The sequence below is a fragment of the Pelophylax lessonae genome (genome assembly GCF_965119305.1).
Source record: "Pelophylax lessonae genome assembly, chromosome: 5".
NCBI lineage: Eukaryota > Metazoa > Chordata > Amphibia > Anura > Ranidae > Pelophylax > Pelophylax lessonae.
Genome location: NC_138772.1, coordinates 406,553,801 through 406,580,702, shown reverse-complemented (window position 1 = coordinate 406,580,702; position 26,902 = coordinate 406,553,801). Strand labels below are relative to the sequence as shown.

Genomic DNA, 26,902 nt, shown 5'->3' with positions numbered 1-26,902 from the left:
CTCTTGCCTCGAGGACAGCGGACTGGAAAGAAGGGGAAGAGCTGCTGCGGATCACAGTGGTGGAGTGGAGTGAGTGTGTGGAGGAGTTTCGGTGGTGTGGCCAAGCGGAAGGTTGCTGACAGGCAGACGAAGACGCTGATGAGAGCGGGGCCTGGTTGCAGATTGAAGCGAATCCTCCCGGTTTGGGGGAAAGACATCCAGTATCTACATCTCTATTACAATACGGACCTAGACTGATTCTGGGAAGGGTGAACAGATTGGGTACTTTGATAAGGCCATTCTGACACTCAGTCAAACCACTGGACACTGCAGATACAAATATAGTGCGAGGGGGGTAAACGAGGCCTTAAGCTCTCAACCCAGTTCCAGGCTGTTAATCTGTTAATCGGATAAACTGTATTTGCTTCTCTGTGGATTACAACTGCTATTGCATTGGGGAACATAGTTCAACCTCCCTTCCTTTTATGGATTACAAATACTTTCCTTGGATTGTGGGATTCCTTGCCGGTGAAGATAAGTGAGGCCTCACCCTCCAAGTGACGCTTGCAATTCATCTTAAAGGGGGCCCCTGTTAGCATACAGAGTGCACTCTGCTAGTTGATGTTATAGCATTACACTGTTTACCTTGCATTTAAGTCATTGAGTATAGTAACTTTATCTGCGGTCACTCTCTAAACCCATTTGTTAGTTAAAGCATTGTTCATTGTTGCGGAACACCATCCTCTTAGCATACATACTGTACACATTTATTTGTGTATGTATGTGTGGCCTGTGTTCTAGATCCTGAGTGCTGAACTAAAAGGCACAAATCCTTGGTTGGGAACTCCGGATCCTTTCTCCTTTGCCACTATTGTGTTATTTCTGATTTTTGTTTGAATACTTTGATTCTACTTCATAATCCAAAAGAGCAGTAAATTGTTCATTCACTGCAACCTTTGTGGTCTCAATTATTTACCATGACAGAACTGAAAGATGGGTGGGAGCAGGTTCAGGGTGTAAGAGGTGACGAGGGTGTCCATTCAACAAGCCACCCCCAAGAGGGCAAGGCTACATTTGGGGGCTCGTCTGGGATGTCCAGTGCCACTTCTGCCCTGAGTGCCCCTTCTAGAGGGCCAGTAGCCGGAGAAGCAATAAACCCTGCTCTTGCCTGGTCGTGGGCACTATACCAAGGAGCCAGTTTAGATCAGAGTGTGGTCCTAGAAGTTACGGTATACAAGCACACCAAAAGTGAGATTAGGCAATGGGTGCAAGCCCTAACCCCAATGCGGTCAGCCTACATCCTGGATACATGGGCTGACAACGCCCTAGACAACGTGCAAGTATTGGTAAAATGGAAGGGAGAAATTCCAGACATCTTCTACACTGACCGGGTGATGCTGGACGAGACTGTCCTGACTAGAGTTTTCTCCTCTTTGAAGAAGAATGAGGACAGTGAAGGGAAACCCCCCTCTCCTCCAGGGAGCCCTCGCCCAGGGCACAGCTCTGTGAACAAAGGTGGAGACAAGGTTGCTGTACCCCCTGCCTCTTTCTATGCTGACATGAGCCGGCTGGTGGACAGCTCTGTCCTAAATGGAGCCAGTGGGGCTGCACAGAACTATCAAAAGCTACGTTTCTTTTCTGGGCAGTCACCCACCCCTACTGGAGAAGAGAGTTTTCAGAATTGGATGACTCAGGCTACTCAGGCTGTGGATGAAAGGAATGTGGCGGAGTCTGTGAAAAGACAGGGGCTGAGTGAGAGCTTTAGGGGCCCTCCGAAACTTACAGATGGGGAATAGCAACTGTACAACTAATGATTACCTAAAAGCCCTTTTGGACATGTTTGGTCGGGTGGAGAAGACCAGGATTGACAAGATGTTACACCAAATTCTTTTGAGAAAAGGTGTCGACCCCAAAGATGCTGAACGACTACGCCTGGATCAAGTGTTACAGGGCGCTCGGCCCAATCATCTCATTGTATTGCAGTTATTACTCAGAGGGGTTAAGGATACTCCCACTTATTCAGAGCTTATGTGGGAAGTTCGGGAGGTAGAGGCATTGCTTGAGGAAAAGAATTACGGTGGGAAAGAGCCGTTAAATAATGAATCAAAAAAGGAGAAAGCCTCAGCCCGGTTACTGCACATGGAGAACAACCTCCCTGATGACGAGAGTGAAGCTGAGGTAGAGTCCAACTATCCTGAGGAAGTCTTGGAGAGGAGGAAGGTTGAGGAGAGTTCATCGTCAGCCGACCTAATGCTGCAAGTAGCTCAAGCCCAAACACAAATGTGCCAGACTTTGATGCATGTCATGGAAGTGCAAGGAAAAGTTCCTGAGGAGCGGAAGTCAAATAAAGGATCCAATCTCTTCTCTCCTCGGAATAGAGGGTGTTTTTTCTGTCGAGAAAAAGGGCATTTCGGGGCTCAATGCCCGAAGCGGGGATTCAGTCCTGAGACCATGGAGGATTTATTGAAGGCTATACAAAGGTTTTTCCTTAATAAGAAGGGGGGAAAACTTCAGGGGACCTCAGTGAAGGAGCCAATTGAGAGTCCCGCTAAAAGCCTGAGCTCCAGCAGTTATCAGGGTAAATACAGTCACAGTGAGATGGGATATGCCCCCCATCTACCCCCGATACCTCCATGTTTTTGTGGGGAACCCCTGAGATGAGCAGAGAGGCACAGGGAGTCGGTACCTCCACTCCTCTTCTGTGGAAAGATCCTGGGACCCCCAAGATGAAGTCTGTGAAGGTACAAACTATCAAGCTTCCTGGAAGAGCCACGCCTCAGAAGGTGGAAAGTCTCAGTAATAAGGCCCGACAAAGATTGTTCCAGCCCCTTAGAGAGGTGGTACGCAAGAATTTAGTGGGGCCATCCCCGGTGGTGCCCCTTCAAGTGGAGGGCATTTATACTAAAGCCCTATTAGACACTGCCGCCCAAGTGACCTTGTTGTAAAATGACTTCTACAGGAAGCACTTGAAACACAGCCCTCTGTGCAAGCTAGAAGAATTGCAGATCTAGGGTTCCGCTGTGACGGGTATATTCCCATGAAGATATCATTCCAGCCACGGAAAGGGGCGAAGATGGAAGTGTATGATACTTTGGCTTTAGTGTGCCCTCGGCCCCCAGGTGCTAAACAAAACTCTTTAATAATTGGCACCAACACGGACTTGGTTGGACGGTTGCTCATCCCCTTAGTGACGCAAGGGTCAACCAAGGAAGAGGTACATCCTAAGTTACGGGCTGATTTCCAACGAGTCCTGCAGGAGCAGCAGACCCCAATTGATGAAGTGGGGAAGCTCTGGAGGTTGGATACCAAAGAGCGGGTGTTACACCTGGGAGAAAGAACTTGCATGAAGGCGGTAGTGAAGTTGTCCTGGGACCAGCCGTGGCCTTTTGTGATGGTGCAGGGAGATCTATTGGCTGAGTGAAGATAGTGGAATTGACCTGGTGCCAGAGGTGGTCCCCACTAAAGTACTACAGAAAGATGGGGGGAAGATCACTGTCAGCGTCCGAAACGTCACCACTCAGCTAGTACATCTGAAGCCCAGGATGGTGCTAGGACATGTAAGTGAAAAAAACTGGTGTTAAGCACCAACGATCCCACGCAGTGGAATGTAAAAATTATATATATATATATATATATATATATATATATATATATATATATATATATATATATATAATAAATGAATAAATGTGTAGAAATTAGGGAGCTTTAGCATAAACGTGAAAATGTAGCAAATAACAAACGTATATAGTGAAATATAATAGCCGCGCTCAACCAATTGGTGAATAATCCATAAAATTGTGCAGTATAATGCAAACAGAGTTGATGATAATACATTTTCAATAACCCAAGTCAATTGGTGTTAAATAAATAACGCACAAACATATATATTAAGTATGCATAAACAATATAGTGCAAAATTTGTGATTATTAAGGTCAAATCAGTCCCAGCAATAAACTGATATAGGATAAGAAACCACAGCAAACAGTCCAAAAATGGTACAAGGCTGGAAATCCTAGAAAGGTGTATCTTCTGACAGCGAAACCTCCACCAAAAAAAACCAAGGTCATCCGGTGGTACAGGCTGCTTACCAGATAAGATGGACCCCAAAATTATAAGGGGTCGGTAAAAGCCTTAATCATGTGTATATACCAGGATGTTTAGGTAAATTCAGTAGTAATCATCCAGCCAGATCGTATATAGACTACCATTAAGATTGTACCATCTATGTAGCTCCAATTCAATAGTGCAAGGATAAAAGAGAAAGCTCCATGGTGAAGTATATCAAATCAGGGATATTTATTAGGTGAAATAAAACTTACAATGTATCTTCTTGAAACACAGCAGACAATGCAAAGAGTGGAGGATGCGTTCCACCCAAAGCCGGAAGTGGCATGCTGGCGTAATGCGATCAGATGTCCCAATGCGTTTCATCAGTGCGCAGGCTGACGTTTTCAAGGGTCATGTGATCGCATTCGCGACAGGGGTATTTATAGTACACATACTTCCTGAGACAACCAATTGACCTCTGGTTATGGGAATAGGTCCGTCCATCTAATTAGAGCAACGCAATCTTTATGGTTATTGTAAACAGACAGCATAATATGTATGATAATCAAATCACCCTCCCCAAAGCGGCGCCATCTTTTTGGCAGTAAATAAACAAAGGCCTGATATCATAAATAGTATTCCAAAGCCAATTTTGATAATTTACCATTGGAAGATCGATGTCTCTGGGATGTTGCTGTTAATACATATATTAATAACTATTAAATCAATACTGAGCCATAAACCAAAATATACATATAAATAAAAACAATACATATTATATGCAATATTAAACTATATATGGTAAATGGGAATATGCCAATAAAACATATGTATTATATAGTATATAATATTAAATTTGATAAAATATGATAAAATGATCATTTTAATACCTGACTATACTTTATTTGGTATAACAATATGTACTAAGCCTCACATTAAATTATTATTATATAAAATTTACTATTAGTATTAAAATTATAAATATAACAATGGACCAGACTTGGGTAGAGCAATGTGCACCAATATCAGAGGTGGTATGGTGCCACATTGTAGCAACCTCGGTACAAGATCCATATCGTATATCAAATTGCCGAACTGCAGCCCCAAGAGCAATGGTCACTAACTGAATTCAGCCTTTTAATACATAAATAATTTAAAAACTTACATTAAAAATGAATTAAAATTGTGGTATTCTAAAATTATAAACAGGATGGAAAATATATTGGATTCTAATTAAATAGGCAGCTAGTAATTGGATATAAAGCAATTTAAATCAATATCGATATTATGGCCTGTGAGAAGCATTGTGTTTAAATGATAAATCCACTCTGTCTCATTCATAGAGACTTTCTGTGTCAAATTCCCTCCTCTTCAATGAGACTCGATTTTATCTATACCACACACAGTCAAACCTTGTGGATTTCGATTATGATACAACCGGAAATGGTTCATAAACTGTGTTTGGGAAAACCTTTTATTATATTGTTCAGATGTTCATTAATTCTAGTTTTTAGTTGACAGGTGGTCCTCCCAATATACTGTAGTCCACATGGACATGCCAGGAGGTAGGTCACATGACTGGAGTAGCATGATATAAATTTTTTTATGTTATAAACTTGGTCGTTACTGTGTGACTTGAATTGCGATATCTTCTTATCGACGTCTATGGTCACCCACCAACCGATCTAACTCTTTGAAGTAATCGCTCTTCTTCAAAATGACAATACCACCACCTTTATCGACCGGTCGTATGACTATATCCTTCCGAGTACAGGCCGATACGTTTATGGTGACCATAGACGTCGAGTCCCTGTACACGAGCTTAAAACAAAAGGATGTTTTAGCCACCACTACAGCTGCCCTCGACAAGAAAACTAATATGAAAGGTGCTCAGAAAAGATTTATTTGCGACTCTCTAGAGTTAGCGATGAACAATAATTTTTTCTGGCACCAAGGATCATATTATAATCAAATTAAAGGGGCAGCCATGGGCACCAAATATGCACCCAGTGTGGCAAACATCCTTCTAGGAGAATGGGAGGAAGAGGTTATATTTTCAAGGCCGGAGACATCATTACAGATGTACAAAAGGTATATCGATGACCTTCTTGTTCTCTGGAATGGGTCCTCATTAAAACAATTTATTGAGAGGATTAACCAGAATCAATACAGCCTAGTCTTCACTGCCACTTGGAGTGAACAAGAGGTCCATTTTCTTGACCTTACCCTTGAAAAAAGAGGGAATATTATCAACAGTAAAACCTTTTTCAAGGAGACCGACAAAAATAGCTTCATACCAACTAGGAGCTGTCATCATCCACAATGACTAGGTGCCATTCCTAAAGGGCAATTTATGCAGATTCGCCGAAATTGCAAAAGAGATGATGATTATGATATCCAGTCTAATACTCTCCTTGATAGGTTTGTCGAGAAGGGATATAATCAGGTTGAAGTACAAAAAGTAAGAGATAGTGTTAAGAGGATTCCTAGGAAAGATTTATTAAAGGAAAAACACCAGAATAATGATAGAAAGGGCGAAATTGCCTTTCTTACGAATTTCAATCGGAATTACAGGCAAGTTGAAGCCATATTCCGTAAATACTGGCCTATATTGAAAAAAGACAGCACTCTTAACACCATCCTTCCCGACAAACCCACCTTTATATATCGTAAAGCCTGAAATCGAAGACATTACCTAGCCCCGAATGTACCAGACCCTCCAAAAAAAGTGGTGACCTTTTTGGATCAAAAGGGTTTCTACCCCTGTAAAAGATGCAAAGTCTGTAGAACTGTAAAAAATTCTAATAAAATATCGCAATTCAAGTCACACAGTAACGGCCAAGTTTATAACATAAAGAAATTTATATCATGCTACTCCACTCATGTGACCTTCCTGGCATGTCCATGTGGACTACAGTATATTGGAAGGACCACCCGTCAACTAAAAACTAGAATTAATGAACATCTGAACAATATAATAAAAGGTTTTCCCAAACACAGTTTATCAAACCATTTCCGGTTGTATCATAATCGGAATCCTCAAGGTTTGACTGTGTGTGCTATAGATAAAATCTAGCCTCTTTGGAGAGGAGGGAATTTGACACAGAAAGTCTCTATGAATGAGATGGATTTATCGTTTAAACACACTGTATCCCACAGGCCATAATATCGATATAGATTTAAATTGCTTTATATCCAATTACTAGCTGCCTATTTAATTAGAATCCAATATATTTTCCATCCTGTTTATAATTTTAGAATACCACAATTTTAATTCATTTTTAATGTAAGTTTTTAAATTATTTATGTATTAAAAGGCTGAATTCAGTTAGTGACCATTGCTCTTGGGGCTGCGGTTCGGCAATTTGATATACGATATGGATCTTGTACCGAGGTTGCTACAATGTGGCACCATACCACCTCTGATATTGGTGCACATTGCTCTACCCAAGTCTGGTCCATTGTTATATTTATAATTTTAATACTAATAGTACATTTTATATAATAATAATTTAATGTGAGGCTTAGTACATATTTGTATACCAAATAAAGTATGGTCAGGTATTAGAATTATCTATTATTTTATCATATTTTAACAAATGTAATATTATATACTACATAATACATAGGTTTTATTGGCATATTTCCATTTACCATACAGTGCCTTGCGAAAGTATTCGGCCTCAATGAACGTTGTGAACTTTTGCCACATTTCAGGCTTCAAACATAAAGATATAAAACTGTAATTTTTTGTGAAGAATCAACAACAAGTGGGACACAATCATGAAGTGGAACAAAATTTATTGGCAACTTCAAACTTTTTTAACAAATAAAAAACTGAAAAATTGGGCGTGCAAAATTATTCAGCCCCCTTAAGTTAATACTTTGTAGCGCCACCTTTTGCTGCGATTACAGCTGTAAGTCGCTTGGGGTATGTCTCTATCAGTTTTGCACATCGAGAGACTGAAATTTTTGCCCATTCCTCCTTGCAAAACAGCTCGAGCTCAGTGAGGTTGAATGGAGAGCGTTTGTGAACAGCAGTTTTTTAGTTCTTTCCACAGATTCTCGATTGGATTCAGGTCTGGACTTTGACTTGGCCATTCTAACACCTGGATATGTTTATTTGTGAACCATTCCATTGTAGATTTTGCTTTATGTTTTGGATCATTGTCTTGTTGGAAGACAAATCTCCGTCCCTGTCTCAGGTCTTTTGCAGACTCCATCAGGTTTTCTTCCAGAATGGTCCTGTATTTGGCTCCATCCATCTTCCCATCAATTTTAACCATCTTCTCTGTCCCTGCTGAAGAAAAGCAGGCCCAAACCATGATGCTGCCACCACCATGTTTGACAGTGGGGATGGTGTGTTCAGGGTGATGAGCTTTTACGCCAAACATAACGTTTTGCATTGTTGCCAAAAAGTTCGATTTTGGTTTCATTTGACCGGAGCACCTTCTTCCACATGTTTGGTGTGTCTCCCAGGTGGCTTGTGGCAAACTTTAAAGGACACTTTTTATAGACATCTTTAAGAAATGGCTTTCTTCTTGCCACTCTTCCATAAAGGCCAGATTTGTGCAGTATACGACTGATTGTTGTCCTATGGACAGAGTCTCCCACCTCAGCTGTAGATCTCTGCAGTTCATCCAGAGTGATCATGGACCTCTTGACTGCATCTCTGATCAGTCTTCTCCTTGTATGAGCTGAAAGTTTAGAGGAACGGCCAGGTCTTCGTAGATTTGCAGTGGTCTGATACTCCTTCCATTTCAATATTATCACTTGCACAGTGCTCCTTGGGATGTTTAAAGCTTGGGAAATCTTTTTGTATCCAAATCCGGCTTTAAACTTCTCCACAACAGTATCTCGGACCTGCCTGGTGTATTCCTTGTTCTTCATGATGCTCTCTGCACTTTAAATGGACCTCTGAGACTATCACAGTGCAGGTGTATTTATACGGAGACTTGATTACACACAGGTGGATTCTATTTATCATCATTAGTCATTTAGGTCAACATTGGATCATTCAAAGTTCAAGGGGGCCGAATACTTTCGCAAGGCACTGTATATGGTTTATTATTGCATATAATATGTTTTGTTTTTATTTATATGTATATTTTGGTTTATGGCTCAGTATTGATTTAATAGTTATTAATATATGTATTAACAGCAACATCCCAGAGACATCGATCTTCCAATGGTAAATAATCAAAATTGGCTTTAGAATACTATTTATGATATCGGGCCTTTGTTTATTTACTGCCAAAAAGATGGCGCCGCTTTGGGGAGGGTGATTCGATCTTCATACATATTATGCTGTCGGTTTACAATAACCATAAAGATGGCGTCGCTCTAATTAGATGGGCGGACCTATTCCCATAACCGGAGGTCGATTGGTTGTCTCAGGAAGGACGTGTGCTATAAATACCCCCGTCGCGAATGCGATCAAATGACCCTTGAAAACGTCAGCCTGCGCGCTGACAAAACACGTCGGAACGTCTGATCGCATTACGCCAGCACGCCACTTCCGGTTTTGGGCTGAATGCATCTTGGAACGTGGAAGTGCGTCTACTTGGCGTTCGGCACTCACTCTGTGCATTGTCTGCTGTGTTTCAAGAAGATACATTGTAAGTTTTATTTCACTTTATAAATATCCCTGATTTGATATACTTCACCATGGAGCTTTCTCTTTTATCCTTGCACGATTGAATTGGAGCTATATAGATGGCACAATCTTAATGGTGGTCTATATACGATCCGGCTGGATGATTACTACTGAATTTACCTAAACATCCTGGTATATACACATGATTAAGGCTTTTACCGACCCCTTATAATTTTGGGGTCCATCTTATCTGGTAAGCAGCCTGTACCACTGGGTGACCTTGGTTTTTTTTAATGGAGGTTTCGCTGTCAGAAAATACACCTTTCTAAGATTTCCAGCCTTGTACCATTTTTGGACTGTTTGCTGTGGTTTCTTATCCTATATTAATTTATTGCTGGGACTGATTTGACCTTAATATCACAAATTTTGCGTTATATTGTTTATGCATACTTCTGTTACTTATACATATGTTTGTGCATTATTTATTTAACACCAATCACTTGGGTTATTGAAAATGTATTATCATCAATTCTGTTTGCATTATAATGCACAATTTTATGGATTATTCACCAATTGGTTGAGCTATTATATTTCACTATATAAGTTTGTTATTAGGACATGTAAGTGCTGCCTCTCCACTTACCCCATCTGAGTTGAAGGATGAGAAGGATAGAGAGAAGAAGTCGAAGAGTTCTTCCCCTGCTCTCCCAGCTGTCCCCTTTAAGTGGGGGGAGCGAGAGAAGGCCCAGCTGTCTCCATGGGAGAAATTATTCTCTAAGAATGATTAGGATGTGGGCTGTGCTAAGAGTGCCCAATATTGGATTCGCCTCAGTGAGGATAAGCCCTTCAGGGAGAGAGCCCGAAGAATACCTCTGAGTGACCTAGAAGATCTCCGGGAGCAGCTGGCAGAACTGAAGAGGTCGCGTGTTATACAGTAGTCCCGTAGCCCCTATGCCTCCCCCATTGTAGTGGTCCGCAAAATGAATGGGGCTGTTCGGATGTGTATCGACTACCTTACCCTGAACGGTAAAACAAAAGAGGGGGTGTGATCTGAATCAGCCATGCTGAGTGGTGTGCCTCCATCCCATAAAGTATACATTATACAAACAGAAACATTTTTGCCCTGGGGACTTTAAAATGAGGCTACACACTCACACACATAGTACCATAAGTTTCAAATAATTTATTTGACAATGATAAGATTGGGTAAATACATAAGTAAAAACATGATTGGACTGATCAGTAGAGTCCATTACAACAACACAAACAATATTATTATTATGAATATATGCAATAGCAGTGTGAACCTGCATTCAATGCGTATATGAAGCATATGTTGAACATGATAGATTGTAGTAACCCTTTTACTGACGCGTTTCGCGAAAATATGATTCGCTTTTTCAAAGTAGGTTTCTGCCATGTATCTAAAAAATAAAATTGTAGTCAATAATAAAGCTTGTGTTTGTATGAAATGTTTAGTGTAAAAAGGAGCAACCAAATATCAAGGGCTCCATACTCACTAAATCAGTCTTAGCATGAAGGTGCCGGATATGCTGGTCCATATGAGCGTCTTACCCGGGAGCTGAGGGGGAGACCCCAGTGGGTACGGGGACCACAAGGAGAGCAGGATGAAAGGTGCCATGATGTGTGTCCATATACCTGTATTAGGTTAGAGAAATCAACCCAAAGAACCAATCAGCAATGTGTCTGTGGGGTTTGTGTATATATATAGATTCCATATATATTAGCATGTGATCTGCAAAATAGTAAAATTATATAATAAAGATAGTGATTGGGCATGGGTGATCCTAGTAGTCTATAGAGAAGTGCATAAAAAAGTTGGTATATGTGGAGGCAACAATGGTGTCCACAGCCAAGATGTTATTAATGAGAATGAAAGGGATAGGATAAAAAACCCGAAAAAATATAGTGAAAGAATGATATGTGGATACCAGATAAGAAAAAATGAAAAAATGTAAAAAACATTAGAAAAGTTCAAAAAATGAGAAAATGGGAGGAGCGTTACCCGAAAGTGTGGATGGTGTTGTCCTGCTTGTGCCAAATGATCCCCAGACCGGTATCCAGAGTTTCCCCCAACGCCATGTATGGCCATAGAAATGTGCGGGGAGACACACTCGGTGTGACCGCCAGGTTCGTGACCAACCGGCGGTCTCCTCGCTCGTATGGCTGGGATGGATTTATCACCGCACTGGCGTGCAACGCCCGCAGTATATGCGGAAGCCGTACCCCAAGCGCGGTAAAACATGGCGCCAATGCGCATCGGGACCCCGCCCCCCCCAAACAACACGTGGGTCAGCATATCCGGCACCTTCATGCTAAGACTGATTTAGTGAGTATGGAGCCCTTGATATTTGGTTGCTCCTTTTTACACTAAACATTTCATACAAACACAAGCTTTATTATTGACTACAATTTTATTTTTTAGATACATGGCAGAAACCTACTTTGAAAAAGCGAATCATATTTTCGCGAAACGCGTCAGTAAAAGGGTTACTACAATCTATCATGTTCAACATATGCTTCATATACGCATTGAATGCAGGTTCACACTGCTATTGCATATATTCATAATAATAATATTGTTTGTGTTGTTGTAATGGACTCTACTGATCAGTCCAATCATGTTTTTACTTATGTATTTACCCAATCTTATCATTGTCAAATAAATTATTTGAAACTTATGGTACTATGTGTGTGAGTGTGTAGCCTCATTTTAAAGTCCCCAGGGCAAAAATGTTTCTGTTTGTATAATTTACCCTGAACGGTCGAACCATTCCAGATCAGTACACCACTCCCCGGATAGAAGATGCTCTGCATTGCCTGTCAGGAGCTAAATGGCTTAGCATTCTGGATTTGAAGAGTGAGTATTATTAAATACCCATGCATCCTGATGACAGCGAAAAGACTGCATTCATTAGCCCCTTAGGCTTCTTCTAATTTAACCATATGCCTCAAGATTGGCGGGAGCCCCAGCGACCTTTCAGAGGCTCATGGAGAATACCGTTGAAGACATGCACTTAATTGAAGTCTCTAGCCCCATACACACGCACCGATTGTCGGCCGAACGATCGGCCGTCTTTTGTCCAGTGCTGTCGTGTTTGATGGTTGTCGGTTGAAATGTACTCTAGACTTGCACTGGACTTTTGTTAGCCGACAGAAAATGACGTCACTACGTTCAACGCACGTTCGGCGCACGTCTGCCGCTACAAAAGAGGAAGTGAGTGTTTGGCCGTGACCCTTCTGGGCATCTCGCGCTGATTTCGGTAGCATTTGTTTGGTTAACGACATTTTGCTATTTTCTGAGACATCGTTCGAGAATTTATTATGGAGACGAGGATTCGACTCTTGCTGTAGTTAGTGTTGGAGTTTTGGCTCTGAGGTGAGTTATGAGCAAGAGGAAGAAGAAGCGGATCTCCTGGATGAAAAATTGGTTGCTTAACCGTGATCAATTTTCCCACATGTCCTTGCTGAGGGAGCTCCAGGAAAATAATCCTGATGACTTCAGGAATTATTTGAGGATGACGGATCCCATCTTTCACCGTCTTCTTGCTCTGGTGTCCCCCTATATTCTGAAGCAGGATACGTGTATGCGGGTTGCAATTACTCCTGAGCAAAGGTTAATTGCGACTTTGAGATATCTTGCAACAGGGAGAAGCCTGCAGGATCTCAAGTTCACCACAGGCATCTCCCCCCAAGCTCTTGGTATCATCATCCCTGAGACCTGCTCTGCTATCATCAAGGTCTTGCAGAAGGACTATATCAAGGTATGTTTTATTTTTTTACATTACATTACATGTATTAGTCATCTCACCCGAATTATGAAGTTTTTGGATGTACATCAATTTACAGAGGTCATTATTTTGTAACTACCCTCTGTCCGCATGCACATAGTAGTAAAGATTTATATTATCTTAACCATTTGTAAAATTACCCACTAACCACCCCAGCATTCTCTCCTATGTGTCCCTAAACGCATTGCCTGTTAACAGTATATTAAATCTGTGTCATTCTATGACTTTCCCTGAACCAATTATTCCTTGGCCAATGTTTTAGTACCTAGTTTATGATTTATCTTAAACACATCAGTCCATCCATTCCCACCTATGATTGTGTATGTTTATGTAATGATGTAAAAACGTTCACTGACCACAAGCCCTTATTGATGTATAAATGCATAGTTTTACTTACCCATCCCCCCACCCACCCATGCTATATCTAAAAGTCAGCATATACCAAAGCTCTAGCTGGTTAATTACAATATAATAACATTAGGAGGTGTAAAATAAAAGTATGTAGATGTTAGATCCCCAAATGCAAACGATTGGCTTCCTGTTGTTTATATCTTAAAGTTGCATAAGCATTTAACAGACAACTGTGTGTGTAATAATGTGATGTGCTCAAGCACTAAATCTTGTTTTTTTGTTTCCCCCACAGTTTCTTTCAAACGCAGAGCAATGGCTGGAGATTTCTGCTAAATTTCTGGAAAAGTGGAATTTTCCCAATTGTGGGGGTGCTATAGATGGGAAGCATGTCCGCTTTGTCCCCCCTCTGAATTCCGGCTCATTTGTTTATAATTATAAAGGTTTTTTTTAGTATAGTAATGCTAGCCATAGTTAATGCTAGCTTTGAGTTTATCTTTTTGGATATTGGTAAAAATGGCCGCAATTCGGATAGGGGAGTTATTGAGCAGACGGAGTTCGCTCGTCACCTTCATAACAGCACTCTGAACTTGCCATCCAGGGAGCAAACCATTGAGGGGATGAGCTTTGTTTTTCTTGCAGATGATGCTTTTGCACTTGGGGAGCATCTTATGAAGCCCTACCCTCTGAGGAACCTCACCCCCGGGCAAAGGATCTACAACTACCGGTTGTCCAGAGCTCACAGAGTGGTGGAGAATGCCTTCGGGATAATGGCCAACCGGTTTAGGATCTTTCTGACTTCAATACACCTGGCACTCTACAAAATTGATCACGTGGTCCTCTGTTGCTGCATTTTACATAACTTTTTACGCAGGAATGCTGAGAACTATCTAATGCAGCAACTGGATACTGACCCTGCTATGCCAGGGCCAAGTGGAGAGGCACAACCCCGTGAACAAGTGGAGTCCATGACCTCAATGGAAGTCGGACGTTCCGGATTGGCATCACAAAGAGCCCGTCAGATCCGCCAGGAATATCTGGACTATTTTGTGGGGAGAGGAGCTGTGTCCTGGCAGGAATCACTGCCAGACACTCATTAATTTTGTCTTATCTGCCAGACACAAGATAAATGTGAGAGATATAATCATTTTCAAAAAATTAAACCAAAATTTCAATGATTCTGTATTGTGTATTCTGCACCCCTTTAAATTTCGACAAACCCTCTCACATTGAGAACTAGGTCACACCCAAGGTTCATCTAATGTCACCTTACATTGGTGGTCATTGTCCAGAAGGTGCCCATACTATATATTTATTATAATACATTAGGGTATTAACAACTTACCTCCACCTGTTATGTTGTGTTCATTTATGACATCCTTCTCACTGCCCACCAATGTTAGGAGATGTCAGTGTTATGTGAAACTTGCTCATTGTTGAGCTCAAAGTGTTATATATAGGTAATGTAAAGTGAAATAGACAAAAGAACCAGCAATACATTATATATTACACTGATCTCCCTACACTGATTGCTACTGGCAATATCAATGCCATATCGAATCCTAGGAGTGCTAGTACTTTGAGTGCCGAGTCACACTTATGCGATGCGGGAAGGCTGCGACTTCGCAGCCTTCCTGCATCGCATAAGTGTGAGCCGGCACTTACAGTTTGCACAGGATTGGATTCCACAAGTGTGAAGCATTGTGCGATCCAATCCTGATGCGGCAGAAAAAAAGGGTCATGTGCGACTTGTGTGGGGGTGCAGTGTCAATTTAGCCATACAAAGTATATGGCTGAATTCACACTGCACATCTGATCGCATATAATGAAGGAGCAGTGAGTGCCTGTTCACACTATAGCGTGTGTGGCGATCGCATGTAATATCGGAGCGCACTGCTCCTTCATTACATGCGATCGGATGTGCAGTGCGAATTCAGCCAAACACTTTGTATGGCTAAATTCGCACTGCACCCGCACAAAAGTCACACATGAGGCATTTTTTCAGCCGCATCAGGATCGGATCGCACAGTGGTTCACGCTTGTGTGATCCGATCCTGTGTGAACTGTCAGATCGCACTGCGATATGCGATCAAACTGGGGGTGTCGTTAACATTTCATTGACACCCCCAGCATCTCGCATATGGCAGTGTGAACTGCCAGATGTGTGTTTGCGATGCGGGAACATGCTGCGAATTTTCAGCCTTCCCGCATCGCACAAGTGTGACCCGGCACAGAAGCTCCAATATTACATGTGATTGCCGCAGCTGCAAAAGTGTGAGCCGGCACTAAATATAACCTGTATTTTAGTAGACTGATTGCCACTCAGGTCACAGATATTATAGTGCATTCAGTGTACTAGTGAATATCACTTGTTAGATGTCCACTGGTCCTGAAGGCACAAACATTTTTTCCCGCTGATAATTCCACACACAATCAAAACTGCTTTCATTAACATGCAAATATGTGAATAGGACAGCCATCATACATTTTGTGCTTCTTTACACAGCTTTAGACCTGGCCCCCCAACGAAAGTCAAAGAAAGAATCAAACACACATTGTTGAATGTAAAAAAAATTTAGTACAAAACATTCACAGGGTTAGGGTTAGGGTGTTGTAAAGTGCTTCATATGCATAAGAGACTTTGTAAAACTTGACAAAACTTGGGTACACCGTTAACAGCTGACGATGCATGTATTGTGCAAAAAATATGCCATACAATTTAACACGAACATGGGTAAAAACAATAACATCCCAATAAAAACCAATAAAATGTTTTTAAAATTACTTTTAAAATTTGGCAAGCATGTCAACGAAGTCTTTTTATTTTGTAACGCTGTTGCAGCCTCCTTAATTTTTTCAAGCTCTGAGCAGCATTGTAGAGCCTCTGTTGTCATCCTAGCGAGAGTGCAACTATGAAAAACATGACCTGTTAATAAAAATACAAAATATAAAGTACATGTGAAGCACCTAGATGAGGTCATAATATAGAAACATTTGGTGTCCAGTTTATCTTAAATTACTCAAGAGTTAATACCTACCCTGTTCTTATGCTCTTTTGCCCTAGGCTCTTCTTCTTCCTCCTGTCCTCCTCCGATGCTGTTGCCGATGATTCTGCCGGTCTCCGGTCTCTGCAGCTTACTATATATCCATTAGGGGCATGAACGCACGATGACGTCATCGAGAGGACATGGCCCTAATGTATATATATTAAGCTGCAGAGACCGGAGACCGGCAGAATCATTGGCGCCAGCATCGGAGGAGGACAGTAGGAAGAAGAAGAGCCTAGGGCAAAAGAGCAGACAACATAAGAGCAGAAGATTGGACAGCAGAAGAGTGGAGAGGAGAAGATCCGAAGAGCAGAGTGGAGAAGACCGGATGAAGATTTTTAAGAACATTTCAGAAACGTCTCCTGTCGTTATTCACATACACCTTCTTTTATGGGGTGAATGTGTAGGGGTACTATGTACCCCATACCCATTCACATAGGGAGTGGGGTCCGGGATCTGGGGGCCACCCCTTGTTAAAGGGTGCTTCCAGATTCCTATGAGTCCCCTGGCCGCATGACCCCCAGAACCACCAGACAGGGTTGTGGGGATGAGGCCCTTGTCCTCATCAACATGGGGGCAAGGTGCTTTTGGGTGTGGGGTGCAGAGCCCCCCCTGCCCCAAAGCAACAAGACCCCCCATGTTGAGGGCATGTGGCCTGGTGTGGTCCAGGGGGGGTGGGTCCGCTTGCTCGTCCCCTCCCCTTTCCTGGCCTGCCAAGCTGCATGCTTGGATAAGGGTCTTGTATGGATTTTGGGGGTACCCCATGCCGTCTTTTTGGTGTGGGCCTACCCTCAAATTCCATACCACACACAAAGGGCCTGCTTGGGAACTTGAGGGGGACACCCACGGCGGTTTATCCCAATTTTGTGTGTAGTTCCCCCTCAATAATCTCACAGCGCAAGTGGCCCCGCAAGTCGGATCATCCTGATCCGACTTACGGTGCGACTTCCATTCAAATCAAGAGGCTCCCATAGGGAACTATTGTTTAGAAATGGAGGCTGAAAATAACGATGCTAAAAGCAACATGGCAAAACGTGTGATTACGCTAATTGAATAAACTACTGAAAGCACGTATTTACAGCTGCTTTTTCCGGCGTCCAAACAATCTTTGACACACGTTTTTCATTTTTGCTCATACCCCGTGTGCAAGGGGCCTAAAAACCTGCAAACGTCAAAAACATATGTTTGGTGTAAAATGTGAATCAGGTTCGCCAAACTATTTAATCATGTGTCAAATATATAATCATGGGGTCACAAATCTACACAAATGAAGCTAAATTATGACGAATTTACACTATATGATTATATAATTGACACATATTTTAAAAGCTTTGCGCACCTGATTCACATTATTTAACAAACAGGTTGTTCCTTTGAAGCATTACATCAAATACAGCAAATTAAAAATACACTTGAAAACACATTATGAAAAAACATACTTGGGCACACAACTGGCTCCCCGACACTTGCTTCATGATCCGGATCATTCGCAGATGTGCTTGCAAGGCTGGTTGTAAAGCTGGCACGAGATTTGGCTACTGACATTTCCACATCAGAACCAGCTGGAGATGACACATCCCATACCTCACATGAGGGAACCTCTGCAATGTACATTTTAAAGGAAATACAACAATATAAGGTTAAGCAATCATTGCAAATACAAATATTTCTAGTATCCCACTACCCAAAAATCTGTGCCTACCAACCTTCCTGTTGCTGTGGTGGCTGCACACTTGTTGGCTCCACCATGATGCACTCGGGAATACTGTCTTTATCTACATAATAATAAAAATGTGGCATATAATAAAATTCACAAGAGTAAATGTGATAGGACATGGTGCACTGCTTGATAACTATTTTATTAAAAAATATTAAGACATGTACATGGTTATCTCTGAAAAATATGGTACATTAATGTTTTACTCTGCATAGGAAACAATTACCTTTTGGAGAATGTGTGCCAGCATCTGGGCCCATGTCCTCTGCTTCTTCCTTCAATGTGGATGGAGCTGCCAAAGTCGCTGCACCTCTCCTCCTCCTTTCCCATTCTTTTGCTTTTAATTTTTTCGTTTTTCTCCTATTTAAAGGTTAGAATAATAATATGGGAATAATAGCAATGTTTGCATAGAAATTTTTTTGCAAGAAAGAACATTCGTTGCAATCAAATGCATATATTTTTTACTATGGCTTCCTGTCTTTTAATGTAATATACCAAAAAATCATCAATAGATCGATCTAATCAAGACATGACCAATAAAATTACTAATAGTAAATTTTTAATATACATTATAATCTAGACATTTTAATACAACATACACCAAATTGACCCAAAACATATTGCTTGATAAAAAAAAAAACGTACTTTTTTTAAGAATACGATGTATGTGGCCAAGCTGTTCTTGCTCCCGATGCTTTAGATCAGACCATCTTTTCCGGATTTGGTCTTTTGATCACTCCACACCATACTTTTTGTGTAAACATGCCACCACCTTGTCCAGAATCCGGTCTTTTCTGGCGTTGGGCCTCTCATAATTATCCAACCTGCCATCATAGTCCTGCTTCTCAAGTATGCCAACCATCTCCACCATTTCCCCCTTGGTCATAGGTGTTGCTTTGGGTTTTTTGGTGGCCCAACCACTTCGGCCCTCACTTGTAGAACTCTCAGATCTTTGAGACATGTTTGCTTGCCAAAGAATCTTCCGCCGACTCACGTGTGTGTGTCGCATGCAGCCTAATCTTCGGCACGTACACGCCCCTGCGTCAGCCCGCCACTGGAGGCGGAGTTGACGCATGCACTCTATTTAAAGGACGCCAGATCTTTCGGACGACGATTCCCTATTGGAAAAATCGTTTGTAGGAGCACGATCGATCGGCGAATCGCGATTCATCTGCACAAACAAAGGTACGACTATTGATTCACAAGAGGGTGTTTTTGGCCCTATACAGCTTTTATTGGCAATATGTTTATTATGTGACAAAATACATGCTCTTTTACTATGTTTTGTGTTGTGTTGTGTCTTGCAGGCATATACTGTATTTCATCATGGTGGACAATTTCACCACCCCAGAGTTTTTGCAACTGTTAATCGAGGAGTACAGGAAACTTCCCTGTTTGTGGCAACTTAAAAGTAAATCCTACACTAATAGGCAACTGAAACAAGACGCCTATTTAAAATTAGTTGCCTTTTATAAAACGGCAAATCCTAAGGTAACCGTGGATTATGTCAAAACAAAAATCAACAACATTCGTACTGCCTACAGACGGGAGCTCAATAAAATCGAAAAAACTACTAAGTCTGGAGCTGCTGCAGCGGGGGTCTATGTATACCTCGCCAGTGGCTGCTCATGTGGGACGCATGCAGACTTCTGCGGCCATTCGATCAGATAACCAAACTGGTCAGTCACGGCCAGGGCGCCATAAGTGACATCATACCTTATGCCTTCTTTCTGGAGTGTGCATTGCGTCGTGTCATTGATCAAGCCGTCGAGGAGCAGGAAGATGAGGAAGTCGCAATGTTGGATGAATTACCAGTGGGTGCTACTCCATCTGAGACAAATCAACAGCAGGAGTCTGAAGAGGAGTCAGAGGAGGATGGTGCTGGGAGGCATGAAGAGGAGCAAGAAGAGCATGCTTTAAATCTTTCTGGGATCCCTGGTGTTATCCGTGGATGAGGGGAGGAGAACGAGGACGACATTATCCTGGATGATGAGCTGGAAGCAGGCCACTACACTGCTTCCAGTTTAGTGTGAATGGGGGCCTTCATGCTCCAGTGTTTTAAGGGGGACCCCGTATAAAATGCATAAAGGCCAAGAAGCAGTACTGGGTGGCAACATACTTAGACCCCCCTGTTACAAACACAAAATGGCGGAAATGTTACCACAATCACAGAGGGCGGTCAGAATGCAGTGTTTCCAGGCCTTGCTGCGTGAAATGCTGCATTCTGTGCGCTGGCAGAGGATATTCCAGTCACAGAGAGACAGTTGCGGGTAGCAATCCAACAGCGCCTGCAAGAAGAGGGTAGTTTGAAGATGTCTTGGTCACTTCAGATATGAGATCCTTCTTTCAGCCGAGCTATCGACAGCTGTACTCCGAATCCAGCATCAGGGAATGCCTAGACCGACATGTGTCTGACTACATCGGGTTAACGGCCGATGTGGACGCTCTGAGGAGTGATGAACCCCTTGACTACTGGGTGGGCAGGCTTGACCTCTGGCCAGAGCTTGCCCAATTTGCAATGGAAATGTTGGCTTGCCCCCCGTCCAGTGTCCTGTCCGAAAGGATGTTCAGCACAGCAGGGGGGATCGTGACCGATAAGCGCACTCGCCTAGCTCATGACAGTGTAGACTACCTCACATTTATAAAAATGAATGAGGCATGGATCTCTAAAGAATTCAACACGTGACCAGTAGACCATGTTTCATTGAACAGCTAGTATGTCTTTTGTGGCTGCAAATATGACCTAAAGGTTTTTAAAGTTCGCCACCCATTAAAGTCAATGGGCCCCGCCGGTATCTCGCGGTTCGCAGACTTTTGAGAAAATTTGCGGATGACGTTCGCGAACCACCCTGGCGATGTTCGTCCATCTCTATCTATCAACTATGTGAATCTACAGATTTTCCCAGACCTTTCACAGGCCACATTAAGAAGGAGAAGGACTTTGAAACCACTTTTTGAGTTGCTACAAAAACAAAAAATCCAGTATGGGGGGTTTCCTGCCTGTTTAATTGGGGAAAAAAAATGTAAGATCGGTAAGACTGAGACATCCTGAAGACACTCGAGATTTCTGTGAAAAATTGGATATGATCATCCCAAAAATACCAGGCTGGTTTGAAGACTGTCAACAGGAGGAGACAATCAGTGAAGATCGGTGGTGCTTAGTCTTAAAAAAGAATTGATCCAAATATGCCTCAGATTCGTGGAGATTTGCAGTTTGAGAGCGGGGGAGGGGTGGGAGGACTTGATGGTGGGGTATGGGGAGGTGGGGGAGGATGGACGAATATGGAACTAGAATGTGACGTGGTATGAGGTTGTTTGGCATTCAGACAGGCTCAAGGTCCTATTTAGGAGGGGGTTCTTTTCCACAAGTGGGCCAGTTGAGCACCACCCTGAGGAAGTAGTGAGTGGGAAGAGCCTGAGAGGTGGGTCTTCCCCAACTCCTACTATAAGACCAATTGTGGGTCAGAATAACATCAATGGAAATGGGGGGGAGATATTTGGGGGAGGGATGAGGGGGAGTAGGGGTTTGGAGGGGGAAGGCAGGAAAGTGGAAGTTCGGATATGCTAAAATTGGAGTTTCAAAGTGTGAGTCCATAGCCCCCTGTTTACAAGGAATGATTCCCTAGGAGGCTCTCGGTAGTGGACCCCCATCTTATCCTCTCTGGCTGGTCCGGTCGGGAGATGATGGAGACAGTTATTAGTAGGAAGGTAAAGAGATAGTAAAATTAAAAGGAATGCTTTGAAGATATTGACATATAATGTAAGATGTCTGAATATACCATTTAAAATGAGTTTAGACGTAATTCAACAAAGATTGCCTTTCTATAGGAGATGTATATTACTCAGGATTCAAATGTGAAGATATATTGTAGATATTTCCCGACCTGGTTTTATGGAGACTCACCCACTAAAAAATTAAAGGGAGTAGCCATAGGATTTGCCAGAAATGTAAGGATTTCCTTGAGGAGAGACTGGTTGACTCTAAAGGTCGTTATATTTTTTTTAAAGGGACAACGGCAAGGGTTGGATTACACTCTTGCAAATATTTACTGCTCAAATAAAAATCCAATTGGTTATTTAAAGAAATTATTGGATAAATTATCTCTTTTTAGGAAGGGTAATTTACTTCTGGCAGGTTAATTTAATTTTTTTATGGATTGTACGTCGAGTGCATGAATGAAGGAAGGATCGCCGGATTAGGGAAGTGAGAAAAAAGCTGCATCAGTGTCAACTAGTAGATATTTGGAGAATACAGCATCCAAGAGAGAGAGACTACTAATTCTATTCCTCCGTGCACACGATGTACTCTAGATTGGATTACATAATGTTGGATCACAGGCTGATAGAAGCAGTCATTAGTACATTAATAGGTATAAGGACCATCTCAGACCACGCTCCAATAGTTTTGGAAATATAATTCCCGGTACTAAAAATAAACTCATGGAGATTAAACGAAGAATTGTTATAGGACAAGGACGTGGGGAAAAAAATTGAGAAAGAACTTGACCAGTACTTCCAAGTAAATGAAACCCCTGGTATTTCTAAGGCCATAATTTGGGAAGCTCGTAAAGCAGTGTTTTTCAACCTTTTTTCAACCAAGGCACCCTTTACAATCTGGCAGAATCTCGAGGCACACCTACATTTTTGGTGCATTTTTTGAAAGCACGCCAAAAATAAGGGACATAATAGAAGTCTATAAGAAACCGCAGGTAACGAACATGAAAATGTAGAAGATCCTCCTTCCCTGTTTCTCTCCTCTTGCGCCAGCCAGCGTCTCCCGGCTCTAACGTCCAGCAAGCCCTTGCTTGTGCGCCCAATCCGCCCATAGCAACTGATGACGTCATTGGTTGGCAGAACGCGGGTTGGGAGGCCCGCACAGCTTCCCGAGTGCCTGTGGCAGTGGGAAGCGAGTATTAACCACTTAAGCCCCGGAAGATTTTACTCCCTTCCTGACCAGGGGGTATTTTGCGATTCGGCACTGCGTGATTTTAACGGACAATTGCGCGGTCGTGCAACGCTGTACCTAAACAAATTTGACGTCCTTTTTTTCCCACAAACAGAGCTTTATTTTGGTGGTATTTGATCACCTGTGCGATTTTTTGATCATGCTCTATAAACAAAAAAAGAGCGTCAATTTTGCAAAAATAACAATATTTTTCACATTTTTTTTTTATATGAAATTCCCCAAAAAAAATGTAAAAATCAAAATTTTTTAACATTTTCGGCCAAATTTGTTTTATGCTACATATGTTTGGTAAAAAAAAAAATCGCAAAAAGCGTATTTTCATTGGTTTGCGCAAAAGTTATCGCGTTTACTAACAAAGGGAAAGATTTTTGTCATTTTTGTTGTTTTTTTTTAACGCGTAATGGCGGCGATCTGCGATTTTTTTTGTGGTACTGCGACATTGCGGCGGACAGATCGGACCCTTGACTGACATTTTTTACACTTTTGGGGTTACCAGTGACATTACTGCAGTAATCAGTGCTATACATATGCACTGTTACTGCAAAATTACACTGGTAGTGAAGGGGTTAACTTTATTTGAGAGGGAGGGGCTGTGTGTGTCCCTAGGGGCGTGATTCTAACTGTGGTTGGCTGTCTGTTGAGCTGTAGAAACAGTGATCAACGGTTCTACATAGTAGAAGCGGGGGGGGGGGTCCGTGACCACGCAGGAGCGCGCCTCCGGCGGCGCGCTCGCTCCCTAGACCCTCACAGGCTAGCGACGTAGCCCTATGTCGCTTTGCCTGTGAGGGGCTGACTGCCGACGTAGATAGTCGTGCGGCAGTCGGCAAGAGGTTAAACAGCGGACTGGTACCAGACTGACACCGCTGTAACAATTGATCAGCAAGCAGACCAGCCAGCAATCATTAAAGAGCAGATTACTTATTAATGCATAGGTTGGGGGTCATTTTGCCGTGGCACACCTGGGGACCCCTCACGGCACACCAGTGTGCCGCGGCACACTGGTTGAGAAACCCTGTCATAAAGCATATATGAGGAATATTCATTGCAGCAGGTTCAAGGAAAGAAAAGAGAAAGAGAAGCAAATATAAATAGGTTAACCTTAGAATTACACGAGTTAGAACAGAAACATAAAATGAACTTAGATCCTGAAATAAAAGAAGCTGTGGTGTTAAAAAAGTTTAGTTTAGGGATTTACTTGAAGAAGAGACAAGAATATGTTTTAACAGGGTGGCTAAGGAGAGATACAAATGGGGAAATAAACCAGGAAAATATCTGTCTGGCCTATTAAAAAGAAAAAAAAAATCAAACAATTATATAGAAAAAATAAACAACAGTAAACGAGAAACAGTGTATTCAACCACCGATATAGCAAAGGCTTTTCAAAGTTATTACTCAAATCTGTACACAGCACGTCAAAAAGAAACATTGTTCGTTGAACAATGTAGAAAACAAAAGATTATGAAATATATTCAAGACTCAAATCTTCCTAAAATAGACATGACGAAACTTGCAATTTTGGAAACACCAATCTCTCAGGGAAAAATAAGGGAGGCTTTAAAAAGTACACCATCTGGAAAAACTCATAAAACATAGTGCAGCGCAGTCTTATGAACCCCGGTTAAGATGGATAACCCCGCTGAAGTAGTCCACGCCCACCGGACGTAACGCATACGGGGATTGATCAGACGATCCTACGGCTGGAACACAACCAGGAAGTAACTCGGCACTGCTCAGCACGCTGTACACTATGCAAAATGTCACGCTTTTACACTCTGGATACCATGTAAGTGCATTGCTTGTGTATGCTCAATAAATCCTTGGCATTATATACAGAGAGCACTAGATTTTTTTTTTCTTACTCCTATGTCGGGGGGACGTTCCTGGAAGTGTTTATTAGTTGCATGCTCTGCAGTGAAGGATTGTGGTCTCATCACCTGCTAGTTGAGGGCTGGAAGCTGAGATCCTTGATCTTTGGAGGAGTAGTTGCTGAGTTTCCCTGGAGATTTATATGCTTTTTGACCCTGTAGGGTCGAGTTATTAAGGTGAGAGGCAGAGAATGCTTGGTGGTGGGAATTTGTGAGCACAGAAGTCACATCAGTTATTACTATTCATCAGATCACAAGTGGACTTTGCTATATTGCTCTTTGTTCTACATCACCTTAAGCTACGGACTGTCACCTATTTTAATATGAACTGTTTTAATAGATTGATTTCAATTGAATTGGTTTTACATTGATTTCAATGTTGATTTTACCATCTGATATTTATCCATCTTAACCGGGGTTCATAAGACTGCGCTGCACTATGTTTTATGAGTTTTTTTGAAGGTGTTGGATTGCCCTTGAGTGTCAGCTGCTGGTCTAATCATTGTTTGTTAATTCAGTGCTGAATCTTCTTTACATTTTTTATACCATCTGGAAAAAGCCTTGGTGCGGACGGAAATATAATTGGGTATTATAAGAGATATAAGGAAATACTTATCCCAAAAATCTGCTCATATATGAATGAGGTAGGGGATAATGGAGAAATGAGAACGGATACTCTGCTAGCACATATAACAGTAATCCCTAGGGAAGGTAAAGATGCAACATTGTGTTCCAGCTATAGACCAATTACGTTGTTAAATACAGACACAAAACTATAAGCAAATATTTTGGCGACCCGATTGCAAGATTTATTGCCGAAATGGATACATCCCGATCAGACGGGATTCATTCCTGGAAGAGAAGGAAAAGATAATGGGATAAGAACGCAAATAATAGTTTATAGGTTTAAAAACTGTGGGGTCCTGGCTCTCTTGTTATCAATCGATGCTGAAAAAGCATTTGATTGGCTGGACTGGGATTTCATGGTTGAAACAATCAGGATTTTAGGAGTCGGACTGAGGATGAACTGATGGATAGGAGACCTATATAGAAGTCCATCTGCTGCGGTAAAAGTAAACGGCAGTTTGTCCCCCAGGTTGGTGATGAGTAATGGGATGAGACAGGGATGCCCCTCACAACCCTGGTATTCGCCCTGACATTAGAACCCTTGTTAGCAACTATCAGGGAAAATATATATGTAAAGGGGGTAAAGATAGAACAGGATGAACATAAAATCACAGCTTATGCTGATATTTTTTTTATATAAATAATCCCAGAATAAGCCTCCCAAATGTCATCAAAGAACTAAGGAGATTTGGAGAATTGTCAAACTTTAGGACAAATCCAACAAAATCTGAAATTTTAAGTATAGGATTAATTGAGACAGAAGAATTGGCATTGCAGCAAGTATTTCTATTTGCCTGGGTTAAAACAAAATAAATACTTTTACAAGTGTATTTGTATCCGGCAACAATATTGCCTCTTTTGCTGAGTTAAGTCTGGTACACACAGTGCCAAACT

At 41.9% G+C, this 26,902-nt stretch overlaps 1 pseudogene across 1 annotated transcript; it reads left to right on the top strand.

Annotated features, from left to right (window-relative positions):
- Nucleotides 1–6,383: 6,383 nt before the first annotated feature.
- On the top strand, nt 6,384–18,925 carry LOC309556535 (annotated as a pseudogene). The gene is made up of 3 exons: nt 6,384–6,491; nt 14,082–14,719; nt 18,921–18,925. The product of its transcript is annotated as an uncharacterized misc_RNA (transcript).
- Nucleotides 18,926–26,902: the final 7,977 nt, after the last annotated feature.